General features: G+C 44.6%; 1 long non-coding RNA gene across 3 annotated transcripts in view; it reads left to right on the top strand.

Moving 5' to 3' along the window:
* The first annotated feature begins 4,436 nt into the window (after positions 1 to 4,436).
* Positions 4,437 to 12,572, top strand: part of LOC309538914 — a 31,622-nt gene continuing 23,486 nt past the window's right edge. For all 3 annotated transcript variants that reach the window (XR_014222493.1, XR_014222494.1, XR_014222495.1), the window contains exon 1: positions 4,437 to 4,705. This is a non-coding gene — a long non-coding RNA (uncharacterized lncRNA). The remainder of the gene's footprint in view (positions 4,706 to 12,572) is intronic.

The following is a 12,572-nucleotide window of genomic DNA, read 5'->3' on the forward strand; positions in this document are numbered from 1 at the left end:
TATTTTAGTTTGAAGTTGTGTCATCATGACACTGCAAACGGACAACAAAATGCAGCCTTTTATGCCAGCACACAGACCTGCAAGCTCTTGATGTGTTTTAGGGTGGGCAATTTTTGAAGATGAGTGTATTTTTCATATACAGCAGGGAGGCTGCGTATAAATCGAAGCTGCTTATCTTTCTTTACAACTGATTTCCCAGACTTTGCGGGCGCTTGTTTTCCTGGCATTTGATGAGCGATAAGCTCCTGCTACCTGCAGAATGCAGAATAAAAAATAATAAAGCCAAACTCTCACCTGTGCTGACCCTCGAAGTAATTGCAGCGCACAACATTTCCTGCGGTGATTAATAGCTGTGACAGCTACCATTTGGCTGAATAGTTAATACGGGTAATAAAGAAGCAAACAATTGCCACTTCTGCCATCTGCGATCCGGCATCAATGTTTTATAGAACCAAAGCTGTTTATGAAGGAGCATCTTTATTTTTTATTTTTTTAATGGCTTCTTATTTCTAAGGCCAGCCTACTTAGCCAAAGCTCAAGGCCACTGCAAGCCAAAGTTTATTAACCATTACTTCTGCTGTGTTGCAGACAGAGGGTGGGGTGGGGGATAACATAGAACTCAACAAGTATGTCGCGATTCTAGTTTTAAGCTTTTTCTTTCTTTTCCAGCAGTTTACCTCAGCCCTCTTTGTTGTTAAACTCAGCTCACTGTGTGATAGAGACATGGGTGGGGGCGGGGCCATAAAAAAGGGTGATGCTGGGGAGGCGTCACCTTCAGTGCAGGACCCAGATGATCCCATTCCCATGAGGGCCTAGAACAAGGTAGGGCAGCCTATGGCCCTCTAGATGTTGTTGGACTTCAACTCCCATCTTCCCTGTTCATTGGTCATATAAGATGGGGCTACTGGGAGTCCATCAACAACTAGAGGGCATCATGTTTTCTTTTTTCTTTTCTATAATTTTTATTACATTTTCTGTTTTACATTTTAGAATATTCATTTAAAGAACTTTAAGATATCAACGACTTCCCTGCTTCTCTGTCCATGGTTCATTTTACATAGCATAAATCCCGGCATATTTTATATAAACTAAACCATTCAGTATTCCATTATTGCATCCATCAAAACTTATTGACACTGTTGAATTTATCTGAATGCTGCCAAAGTTTTCAAGTGTACACAATTTCCCCCCATATGCAGTGGTACCTCTGGATGCGAATGGGATCTGTTCTGGAGCCCTGTTCGCATCCTGAAGCGAACGCAACTCGCATCTGTGCGGGTCGCGATTCGCCACGTCTGCCCATGTGCATGATGTCATTTTGAGCGTCTGCGCATGTGCGAGCGGCAAAACCTGGAAGTAATATGTTCTGTTACTTCCGGGTCGCTGTGGAGCGCAACCCGAAAATGCTCAACCCGAAGTTACTTTAACCTGAGGTATGACTGTATTCAATAAACATTTTCCAATCTTCTTTAAACTACGCCAGTGTGGTGTAGTGGTTAAGAGCGGTAGTCACGTAATCTGGGAAACCGGGTTTGCGTCTCCGCTCCTCCACATGCAGCTACTGGGTGACCTTGGACTAGTCGCACTTCTGTGAAGTCTCTCAGCCCCACTCACCTCACAGAGTGCTTGTTGTGGGGGAGGAAGGAAAAGGAGAATGTTAGCCGCTTTGAGACTCCTGAAGGGGAGTGAAAGGCGGGATATCAAATCCAAACTCCTCCTCTTCTTCTTCTTCTTCTTCTTCTTCTTCTTCTTCTTCTTCTTCTCTTCTTTTTCTCTTATTCTGTATGTTAAGTCCTGAAGTTGCGCATATTCCATCAATTTAAGTTTCCATTCTTCTTTAGTTCCCTTTTTTGGCTAACAAAACATGGGCCACAGTGGTGCAATACATAAATAACCTTTTTTTACACCTGGGATTTTCCATCTCCGTTATCCCCAATGAAAAGGACTCTGATTTCTTTGGAAAAGTACTTTTAAACATTTTTTCAATTCATCATGAACTATTTCCCAATGCTCTTTTACCCTTTTACAAGTCCACCACATATGATAGAACGTACCCTCAGTACCCTCATGTTTTCTACTACTCCTGCTTGTGAGTATGAGCTGGAGCTTATCCTACCACAATATCTGTGGCCTTACCATCAAGCTCAGGTTATGAGGACTCCACTCCAGAAATGGCCATTGAGCTACCACACCTAAAACATTGCTGGAGCCAACACTTGTAAAATTGGGAAAAGCCTCCTATATTTTTGATCGAGACTCAGCCGCAGCCTATCTAATGCCTTAGTGAACTGAAGCAGTATATAAGCCCTACTTTTGTGCGAGCAACAGACCTGACTTCCCATGAGCTGGAATTAGAGCTGTCCAAGGTCCTGATCATCTCAACCTTTCTGCTTGGGCCTAAACTTGTCCCAGAACCAACCTAGAGCAGAAGAGAAGCAGAGCCATGGCAGAACCTGTTGAGGCTGGAAGGAAGCCCAAATTGCTTTCAGTTCTCACTGTGGGCTCCTAGCAGTGCATGGCTATATTGGTCAGACCACTAAAATACCTTGACCCAGGGTCATTGGGCTATTTTGTGTAATAATTGGCAGATGGGGTGTAGGAAGTTGAGAATTACAGTTTAGATGAATAAATCATGGAAAAGGACTTTATTCAGGGGTCCTGAATAAATGCCGATAAACACTCTGGTATGTTATCTGTGCTTTCTCACAAAATAAAATGAAAATGAGAAAAAAGTGTAGCGCTGAATCTACACATTCTTTGAACATGGCCCCTGGGAAGAATGTGGTTTTGTCTTTATGAGAGGATGGAAATTGTTCTTCCCTTAAACTCCCCCAGGTACTCATGTTCTCTCAAATGAGAACGATACAATTCCACATATTGAATTGCACTCTTTTGAGGGGGGAGAAAAGGATGAGTGGAATCGGAAGGGATTCACGACAGATGTCGATCTGCAGTTGCCAAACTTGTCTCCATTGTGATGAAGTATAAAAATGTGCTCAATGACTATGGAGTTACTGTTTTGCATTCCAAAGGAAAAGGTCTGTGTCATCTTATCCGACTAGTCGCTTCTCTGTGAAAGAAGATGGGGAAGCTGGTCCTATGGAAAATATCCTTAAAATTCAAAGGTAGCATTAGCATATCACAATCTCCTTTCTGCTTAAGATGCCCTACAGGTCGAAAACAATCCTATTTAGCCATGGAAGGTAGAGCAGCATGGGTTGTAAGCAACATCCTAAGGTCACTAGCTAGCAAATAAAGCAGTAAAGCAGCCACCAACATCATTTTGGCAGCGTTTTCTACAGCGCAGGCTTAAGCGCACTGCTAACAAAAGTGCAGGCGCACACCCAAAGTGTGGTTCAGTGAGATCAGCCAAGGATATGCATAATAGCAAAGGATGCGTGGTCTGGAAGCCTAGCATTTTCAGCACACAAGGAAAGTATAAAGCAGGATTCATAACTGGAAGCACAAAAAGAGAGAGAGGCCTGTTTGAATAGTATAGGTGGCATTGTTCAGCTGTACCAAAACAGCTTTCTCCTGAGAAATCTCTATGTGGGACAAGAAGCTACAGTTAGAACTGGATATGGAACAACTGATTGTTTCAAAATGTACGACAAGGCTGTATATTGTCTCCCTGCTTATTTAACTTATATGCAGAACTCATCACACAAAAGGCTGGACTAGATGAATCCCAAGCCGGAATTAAGTTTGCCGGAAGAAATATCAACAACTTCAGATATGCAGATGACACAACCTTGATGGCAGAAAGTGAGGAGGAATTAAAGAACCTTTTAATGAGGGTGAAAGAGGAGAGTGCAAAATATGGTCTGAAGGTCAACATCAAAAAAACTAAGAGCATGGCCACTGGTCCCATCACCTCCTGGCAAATAGAGGGGGAAGAAATGGAGGCAGTGAGAGATTTTACTTTCTTGGGCTCCATGATCACTGCAGATGGTGACAGCAGCCATGAAATTAAAAGACACCTGCTTCTTGGGAGAAAAGCAATGACAAACCTAGAAAAAAAAGCAGAAACATTACTTTGCCAACAAAGGTCCGTATAGTTAAAGCTATGGTTTTCCTAGTAGTGATGTATGGAAGTGAGAGCTGGACCATAAAGAAGGCTGAACCCTGAATAATTGATGCTTTTGAATTATGGTGCTGGAGGAGACTCTTGAGAGTCCCATGGACTGCAAGAAGATCAAACCTATCCATTCTTTTGGAAATCAGCCCTGAGTGCTCACTGGAAGGACAGAGCCTGAAGCTGAGGTTCCAGTACTTTGACCACCTCATGAGAAGAGAAGACTCCCTTCTTAGCCAAAACACACCACCATGTTAACTATTTAACAAAGGCAACTATTCTAGTGTAGATGGGGTATGTGGGCTTTTTTTGGTGTGGCCAATCACTGCAAACATCTGAATGTTCATTCGCATCACAGCATGCAGGAAATTAACAACGTAATGTCTGCTATTTTCTAATTTCTTCCTCCTCACTCTGCAAACATATTCCCAGGTGCCTCATTCACTTTACATGCAGATGCGAAGGCTCATAAACTCAATTACAGCCCAAAGGAACGAGACATTCTGAGAACTTTCTGTTGCTAAGGTAACCCACCCTCCATTGGTCGATGTTTACACTGAGTCTCCGGGTCTCTCGCTTTGGCAATCGTGAAAATACATATGTAAGGAACAGAAGCAGAGAAACCATAAGGTATGGCAAACTTCTACAGCCACTAAGTGCTCCTAAGTTGGGAGCAGTAACTGCAGGACACAAATTCTGTTAATTGAAACTAGGAACCCATCTGCACTATGCATTTAATGCCCTATGATACCCCTTTAGACAGTCATGGCTTCCTCCAAAGTGTCTCCTGGGGACTGTTGTTTGTTACGAGTAGTAGTAGTAGTAGTAATAATAATTTATTATTTATACTCCGCCCATCCGGCTGACTTTCCCTAGCCACTCTGGGCTGCTTCCAACAGAATATTAAAATACAATAGTCTATTAAACATTAAAAACTTCCCTAAACAGGGCTGCCTTCAGATGTCTTCTAAAAGCCCTTTGTGGCTTAGGACCCTTGTATCTACGGGACCGCCTCTCCTGGTCTGCCCTGCAGAGGACCTTAAGGTCCATGAATAACCATAGTTTAGAGGTCCCGGGCCCTAAGGACGTCAGACTATCCTCCACCGGGGCCAGTGCTTTTTCAGTGATGGCTCTGACGTGGTGGAATGCTCTTTCCCATGAGACTAGGGCCCTGCAGGATTTAACTGCCTTCTGTCAGGCCTGTAAAAGGTAAAGGTAAAGGTACCCCTGCCTGAACGGGCCAGTCTTGACAGACTCTGGGGTTTGTGCGCCCATCTCACATCTATTGGCCGGGGGCCAGCGCTGTCCGGAGACACTTCCGGGTCACGTGGCCAGCGTGACAAGCTGCATCTGGCGAGCCAGCGCAGCACACGGAACGCCGTTTACCTTCCCGCTGGTAAGCGGTCCCTATTTATCTACTTGCACCCGGGGGTGCTTTCGAACTGCTAGGTTGGCAGGCGCTGGGACCGAGCAGCGGGAGCGCACCCCGCCGCGGGGATTCGAACCGCCGACCTTTCGATCGGCAAGTCCTAGGCGCTGAGGCTTTAACCCACAGCGCCACCCGCAGGCCTGTAAGACTGAACTATTCCGCCTGGCCTTTAATTTGAATTCAGCTTGATCTTTTATTTCCCTTCCCTTCTCTTCCCTCCTCCTCCCCTTTTATGAAGATCACCCGCTCTGAGACCCAACAGCTAATTCTCCCCTGGCGTCCTCGCTGGCCCAAGTAGGACCAATTCAGCCAGCTAGCCCTGGGGATTATCTAATGCTTATTTCCCCTAAATTGGTTTTTGAATTTTATTGTTATTCATGTTTTTATACTGTATTTTATGCTGCTTTTATAATTAAGTGTTTTAAATTTGTTGTTAGCTGCCATGAGCCCTTTGAACCAGGAAGGGCGGGGTAAAATTTTATTATTATTATTGAAAGTCTGGTAGTTGTTTATCTCTTTGACATCTGGTGGGAGGGCGTTCCACAGGGTGGGCGCCAGTACCGAGAAGGCCCTCTGACTGGTTCCATGGCTTCTCACAGTGAGGGAACCGCCAGAAGGCCCTTGGCGCTGGACCTCAGTGTCCAGGCAGAATGATAGGGGTGGAGAAGCACCTCCAGGTATACTGGACCAAGGCCGTTTAGGGCCTTAAAGATCAGCACCAACACTTTGAATTGTGCTCGGAAATGTACTGGGAGCCAATGTAGGTCTTTCAAGACCGGTGTTATGTGGCCTCGGCGGCCGTTCCCAGTCACCAGTCTGGCTGCTGCATTCTGGATTAGTTGTAGTTTCCGGGTCACCTTCAAAGGTAGCCCCACGTAGAGCGCATTGCAGTAGTCCAAGTGGGAGATAACCAGAGCATGCACCACTCTGGCGAGGCAGTCCGCGGGCAGATAGGGTCTCAGCCTACGTACCAGATGGAGCTGGTACACAGCTGCCCTGGACACAGATTTAACCTGTGCCTCCATGGACAGCTGTGAGTCCAAAATAACTCCCAGGCTGCGCACCTGGTCCTTCAGGGGCACAGTTACCCCATTCAGGACCAGGGAAAGCATTCCAACCCTCCATGTCCCAGAATCCAGAGAGCCTTAAAAGTAGGAGAGCAAAGAGTTCAAAGACGTCTTCTTTGTGGAACAGGAATTCAATAATATGAAGCACCCATCATTCCTATGCTGGATCACAAAGCCATCTTCCTAGCCCCCTCACTTGTAAAGCTTAGATCCTCACCATACTCATTCAAATCTTATTCTTGGTTCCTTATCTTCTCCTTTGTTATTTTTTCAAATACAGAGAAAAAGCTGCTATACAGTGGATAAGGAAATGTGGTTGTATGAATCAGTCCCAAAGTCATACATATAGCTGCTTATTTAATGGGTACAGGGCTGTGATTGCATATCTATTGGCCTCAACTTGATGGGGCACAAGCTGGCAAACCAATCTAAAATTTTTCCCCAATAGTAAAAGTTAATATATCCCCCAAATAAAACTATTCATCACCTGTTATGGAGATCCATCTTGACAGGCCTGAGATGCAATCTGACTGTTAACTGTTTTTGGCTTTACCAAGACTTAAAGCAGATCCCCTTTGTGACATCACACATGACATCAGAATGGCATGTTTGCATTCAACCTCCTAGACTATCTCCAGGCCAACAGCAATGGCCAGCAAACTTCTGCAGCCAAGTAACCATCAGCCTGACTACCCAGTTTTTTCTATCTAGACTATTGGATGTTTATTTTTTGTTCTCATAATCAAATCCTGAAGAAGAGCTGCGTATAATAATAATAATAATAATAATAATAATAATAATAATATTTTTATATCCTGCCCATCTAGCTGGGTTTCCCCAGCCACTCTGGGCGGCTTCCAACACAATATTAAAATACAGTAATGCATCAAATATCAAAAGCTTCCCTAAACAGGGCTGCCTTCAGATGTCGTCTAAAAGTCTGGTAGTTGTTGTACTCTCTGACATCTGGTGGGAGGGTGTTCCGCAGGGCGGGTGTCACTACCGAGAAGGGGGTGGAGATGCTCCTTCAGGCATACTGGGTAGAGGCCATTTAGGGCTTTAAAGGGTTAGCACCAACACTTTGAATTGTGCTCGGAAAAGTACTGGGAGACAATGTAGGTCTTTCAAGACAGGTGTTATGTGGTCTTGGCGGCCACTCCCAGTCACCAGTCTAGCTGCTGCATTCTGCATTAGTTGTAGTTTCTGGGTCACATTCAAAGGTAGCCCCACATAGAGCGCATTGCTGTAGTCCAAGCAAGAGATAACTAGAGCATGAACCACTCTGGCAAGACAGTCTGCAGGCAGGTAGGATCGCAGCCTGTGTTCCAGATGGAGCTGGTAGACAAATGCCCTGGATACAGAATTGACCTGCACCTCCATGGACAACTGTGAGTCCAAAATGACTCCCAGGCTGTGCACCTGGTCCTTCAGGGGCACAGTTACCCCATTCAGGACCAGGGAAAGCATTCCAACTAGAGCTTGCATCACTCTGGCTGAGTGCTGACAGTTCTTACAATATCCCTATTGCCCTCACAGAAATGTAGTTCCCAGAGTGGTTTAAAACCCAAACCCTCTTTCTGGGGAACTTTGGGAAATTTTGAACGTTCTGATTTACAATCTGGTTCGCTAAGTACATATAAAATTGGCTTATCAATCATTAAATGGAAGGAGAGACCCTGGTTTTAGATATGGAAACAGTATGTGTATGTGTATGTGTGTGTGTGTGGGCATGCATGCTCCATAATTGTAAATGGATTTGAGAAATGTCACAGAGCTGGCAACACTGATCAGTCCTTATCTGAGGCAAAAGTCAACGTTGGACGATAACGTATCAACACAATTTGAAATTGTTCTTTCCCCCAAGGCATTTTAAGGTTGGATTTTTTTTGTCCACAGGGAAGGTGAAAACTAGGAGAATCAAAATGAATATGAAGTTCACTTTCCTTATAAACCTCATGGCCAGCAGGCATAAGAAACAATCATTTGGAAGAAGGACACGTTATAAAAAGCAAACTGCGGATAAATGAGAGTCAAACTACCATGGATATGGTGGTTTTTTTCATCGTAATTTCTCTATAGCTTGGTAGCCAATAAGGAAGTAGGAGGCTTGCCTGAAATAATAACTAAATGCACAAAAAGAAATCTAAAGCAAAGCATAACAATACAAGTTTTAATTCTTCCATGGTGCACAGATTAAAACCTCATTTAAATGTCACTTTGCTGCCGCTCCTTCTCCTACTAACTACACTATGCTTTTCCATTCCATTAACCTTTCAAAAATATTTTCTCTTCTCTATTTAGGGGTAGGAAAGAGCACATAGAAAGATTTCAGCGCTGCTCAGCTTGCAGACTCATTGTCCTGTCACAGCTACATCGCATCATGGATCTGTAGCACCTTGCAGATTTTGAAAAATGTGGCAAATCTGTGATCAGAGATCCCTTGTGCAGAAACATCAGAGGTCTAAATACTGTTCAAAGAAGGATATGGTAGCACAAAGAGAAGCAGCTGGAATCCTATGGACCAGATGGGTTTTTGATGAAAATATTTTTTTTTTGGTCAAGGTAAATTAAAAGGCAGAATTATCAAACACACTAGAAATTAAGGGCACAATGGTTATGGTTCGAAGGTTACATGAACAAACACTGCTCTAAAAATAACAGGCTGATATGTTTAGACTAAGCTTGTAAGGATGACCTGATGTTATATAATAATAGTACCATAAAAGGAGTAATTACAGTGATAAATGATATGCAATGTAAATAAGAATTTAAATGATTTAAAGATGACGAGAGCTGGTGGAGGGAAGTCACATGGGTGTGGTATTTTATGTTCCTTTTGTCCTTACTTTTTCTTCTTCCTTTTTTGGTTTATTTTGTGGTTAAGTGTGTGTATCTTATTGTTTTGTTTGCTTGTAAGTACACCTAAATAAAATGTTTAATAATAATAATAAGGCAGAATTTTGCTTCAGCGTTTCAAACTTTTCTTTCAAAACCTGTTGTTTGCAGGTTGTGATGTACAAGACCGAGTTTCCATCACATCACCTATATTGTCAGTAAAAAAGCAGCAACCCAACTTTGGTGTATAATAATAATAATAATAATAATAATAATAATAATAATAATAATAATTTATACCCTGTCCATCTGGCTGGGTTTACCCAGCCACTATGGGTGGCTCCCAACAGAATATTAAAAGCACAATAAAACATCAAATATTAAAAACATCCCTAAACAGGGCTGCCTTCAGATAGTCAGATAGTTGTTTATTTCCTTGACACCTGATGGGAGGGCATTCCACAGGGCGGGCGCCACCACTGAGAAGGCCTTCTGTCTGGTTCCTCTAACCTCACTTCTCGCAGTGAGGGAACCGCCAGAAGGCCCTCAGCGCTGGACCTCAGTGTCCAGGCTGAACGATGGGGGTGGAAACTCTCCTTCAGAATATGTTGTGGGGACACAGTTGGTTTTTTTCTGGTCTGACACAGATTTTGATTGCAGTTATGACAAACTCATGACCTAGTCTTCACATGCAGCAGCTTGACATGGCAGTGTAGACCATGGGTAGGCAAACTAACGCCCAGGGGCCAGATCTGGCCCAATCGCCTTCTCAGTCCGGCCCTTGGGCAGTCTGGGAATCTGCATGTTTTGACAGGAGTAGAATGTGCCCTTTTATTTAAAATGCACCTCTGGGTGATTCGTGGGGCCTGCCTGGTGTTTTGACATGAGTAGAATGTGTCCTTTTATTTAAAATGCATCTCTGGGTTATTTGTGGGGCATAGGAATTCGTTCATTCCCCCACCCCAAAATCTAGTCTGGCCCCCCACAAGGTCTGGGGGACAGTGGACTGGCCCCCTGCTGAAAAAGTTCGCTGACCCCTGGTGTAGACTGTGCCATTTCAGGTTGCAGAGACAGTGGTGCTATGCTTTAATGTTCCTGCACAGAAAATCCTCCTTGCAGGTAACCCCCCCACCCCAATAATTAACAGAGAAAGGTTTTAGATTAGCCCACGTTTTTGCTGCCCAATTTCGAGAAGCTTATTCTAACACAGAGGAGCTTTCAAAACTGCGTCTTCCCACCCATTCTTCTACCATACCATTCCCACACCATGCAGGCCACACCTAGGTGTGTTTGTATCTGAAGGCAGAAATGATGCAAATAAGTTGGTACTTATGATGCAATAGGTACACAGAATTATCCGCTGTGTATTTAGCTTCAAAACAATAACAGGAGAAAGCCTCATGGTGCCATTAGTGTTCTCTGTGTCGCCTCTAAGAGGGTTAATTATGAGAAGAGTGCTTGTGAGTCTAGTACTTATAAATCACTCACCCACTAATTTAGTGACTGGGGTTTTTTTTGCACACAATTTCTTTGCTTTTGAGATTTCATGAATTTGCGTGCCGTTTGCTGTTTGTAGCCTATTTAACCAGAACAGCTGAAGAGTTTGCGTATTCTTGAAATATGCCTGATACAGAGTCCCCTTCCTACAATGGGTAAGCCATTTCATGCAAACAGACCTTATGTTTTAGGTCAGTTTGAACAAAATTCACCTCTGCCATTAACTCAGAAGGTGTCAGAATGCTGTCAACAGCTCCTGGCTGGATGCCCAGGAAAGCATAAAAGCAAATTTTCTTACGGTCCTTTATTCAGGGGCGGAGCTACCTGCCCCGACACCGGAGCGGTGTGGGGGCAGGGCTGGGTGGCCTGCAGGGGCGGGGCTAGCTGCTCGCAGGGCAAGCGTCCTTAGCTGTCCACCGCCCTCGCGGTGACTGAGGGGGCGGGGCACCGCTTGCCACCCGCGCGGCGAGTGTTGGGGGGCACCGTTAACTGCCCATGGCAGCATCATCCCGACTGGCCCACCACCCACACAGTGAGCGCCCAGGAGCGTGGGTGGGTGGCGTGGTGATGTCACCTGCCCTCACGGCTGACACCTGCTGTGCACCGCACCCCCCGCACCCGCCTTCCTCCGCCAGTGCCTTTATTATTTCAGACTTTACAGAGAGAGGCTATAGAACCCAGATAATGGCATTGTCCCAAGTGAATCTCCACCAACCCCATTGTTATGGACTGAAGTTCTCACCCTGGGCCAGCAGGGGGATATTGTAGATAGTTATGCAAATAAGGGATCAAAAGTGACATTCAGTGTTTGGATAGTTTTAGAAAATTGTTACAGTTACATTGTACTGGAGCTCTATATAAGCAGGCTGACTGAACCCTTCAGTTCAGTTCTGTTCTGGCCTGTGAATAAACAAGAGCTGTTGAAAGAATCGCTGTGTCGTCTGCTATGTTCAGCCACAACTTAACACCCATTTCTCCCAATTGCAAGGTAGGTAGTTTGAATGGCTATTGCTCTCTGCTCCCTGCTGTCAGGATGCTGTCAGTGGCTGCTGGCTGGTTGCCCAGAATAGTATAAAGACAAGGAAAAGTTTCATACAGTCTTTTTTTATTTCAAACTTTACAGAGAGAGAGGCTATAGAACCCAGCCTCTTGGATAATGGTGTTGTCCCAAGTGAATCTCCACCATCTGTCTCTCCCACTTCCTCATTCTCATCATCTCCTCTATGGGTGCCACCCTCTGTCTTTGAGCTCTTTGCTCTCCTACTTTTAAGGATCGCCAGGTTCTGGGAGATGGAGGGTCTGGAATGCTTTCTAACGACAACGTGTTAGCCAGCTGCTGCTCCGGCTCTGCCTAACCTTCCTCTCCCATTATTCCCCAATTCTCCCCCCATCTGCCTCTGAACTACTACCTCCCTCAACCTCCTGTTGCAAATCTAAACTTTGTTTCTATTCCTCCTCCCTGGAAGGGTCAGGATGGGGAGGGGGTCTCCACCATTCCTCCTCTACCCAGTTCCTGACAATTAGTTTTCTTTAATAGTGGAAGCAGGTTTTCAGATTATACACAGCACTTCTTCAGGCTTTGATTATGAGAGCAAAAAATAAACATCCAATAGTCTAGATAGAAACAACTGGGTAGTCAGGCTGATGGTTACTTGGCTGCAGAAGTTTA

Source organism: Podarcis vaucheri (assembly GCF_965113315.1).
Source record: "Podarcis vaucheri genome assembly, chromosome: 8".
Classification (NCBI taxonomy): Eukaryota; Metazoa; Chordata; class Lepidosauria; order Squamata; family Lacertidae; genus Podarcis; species Podarcis vaucheri.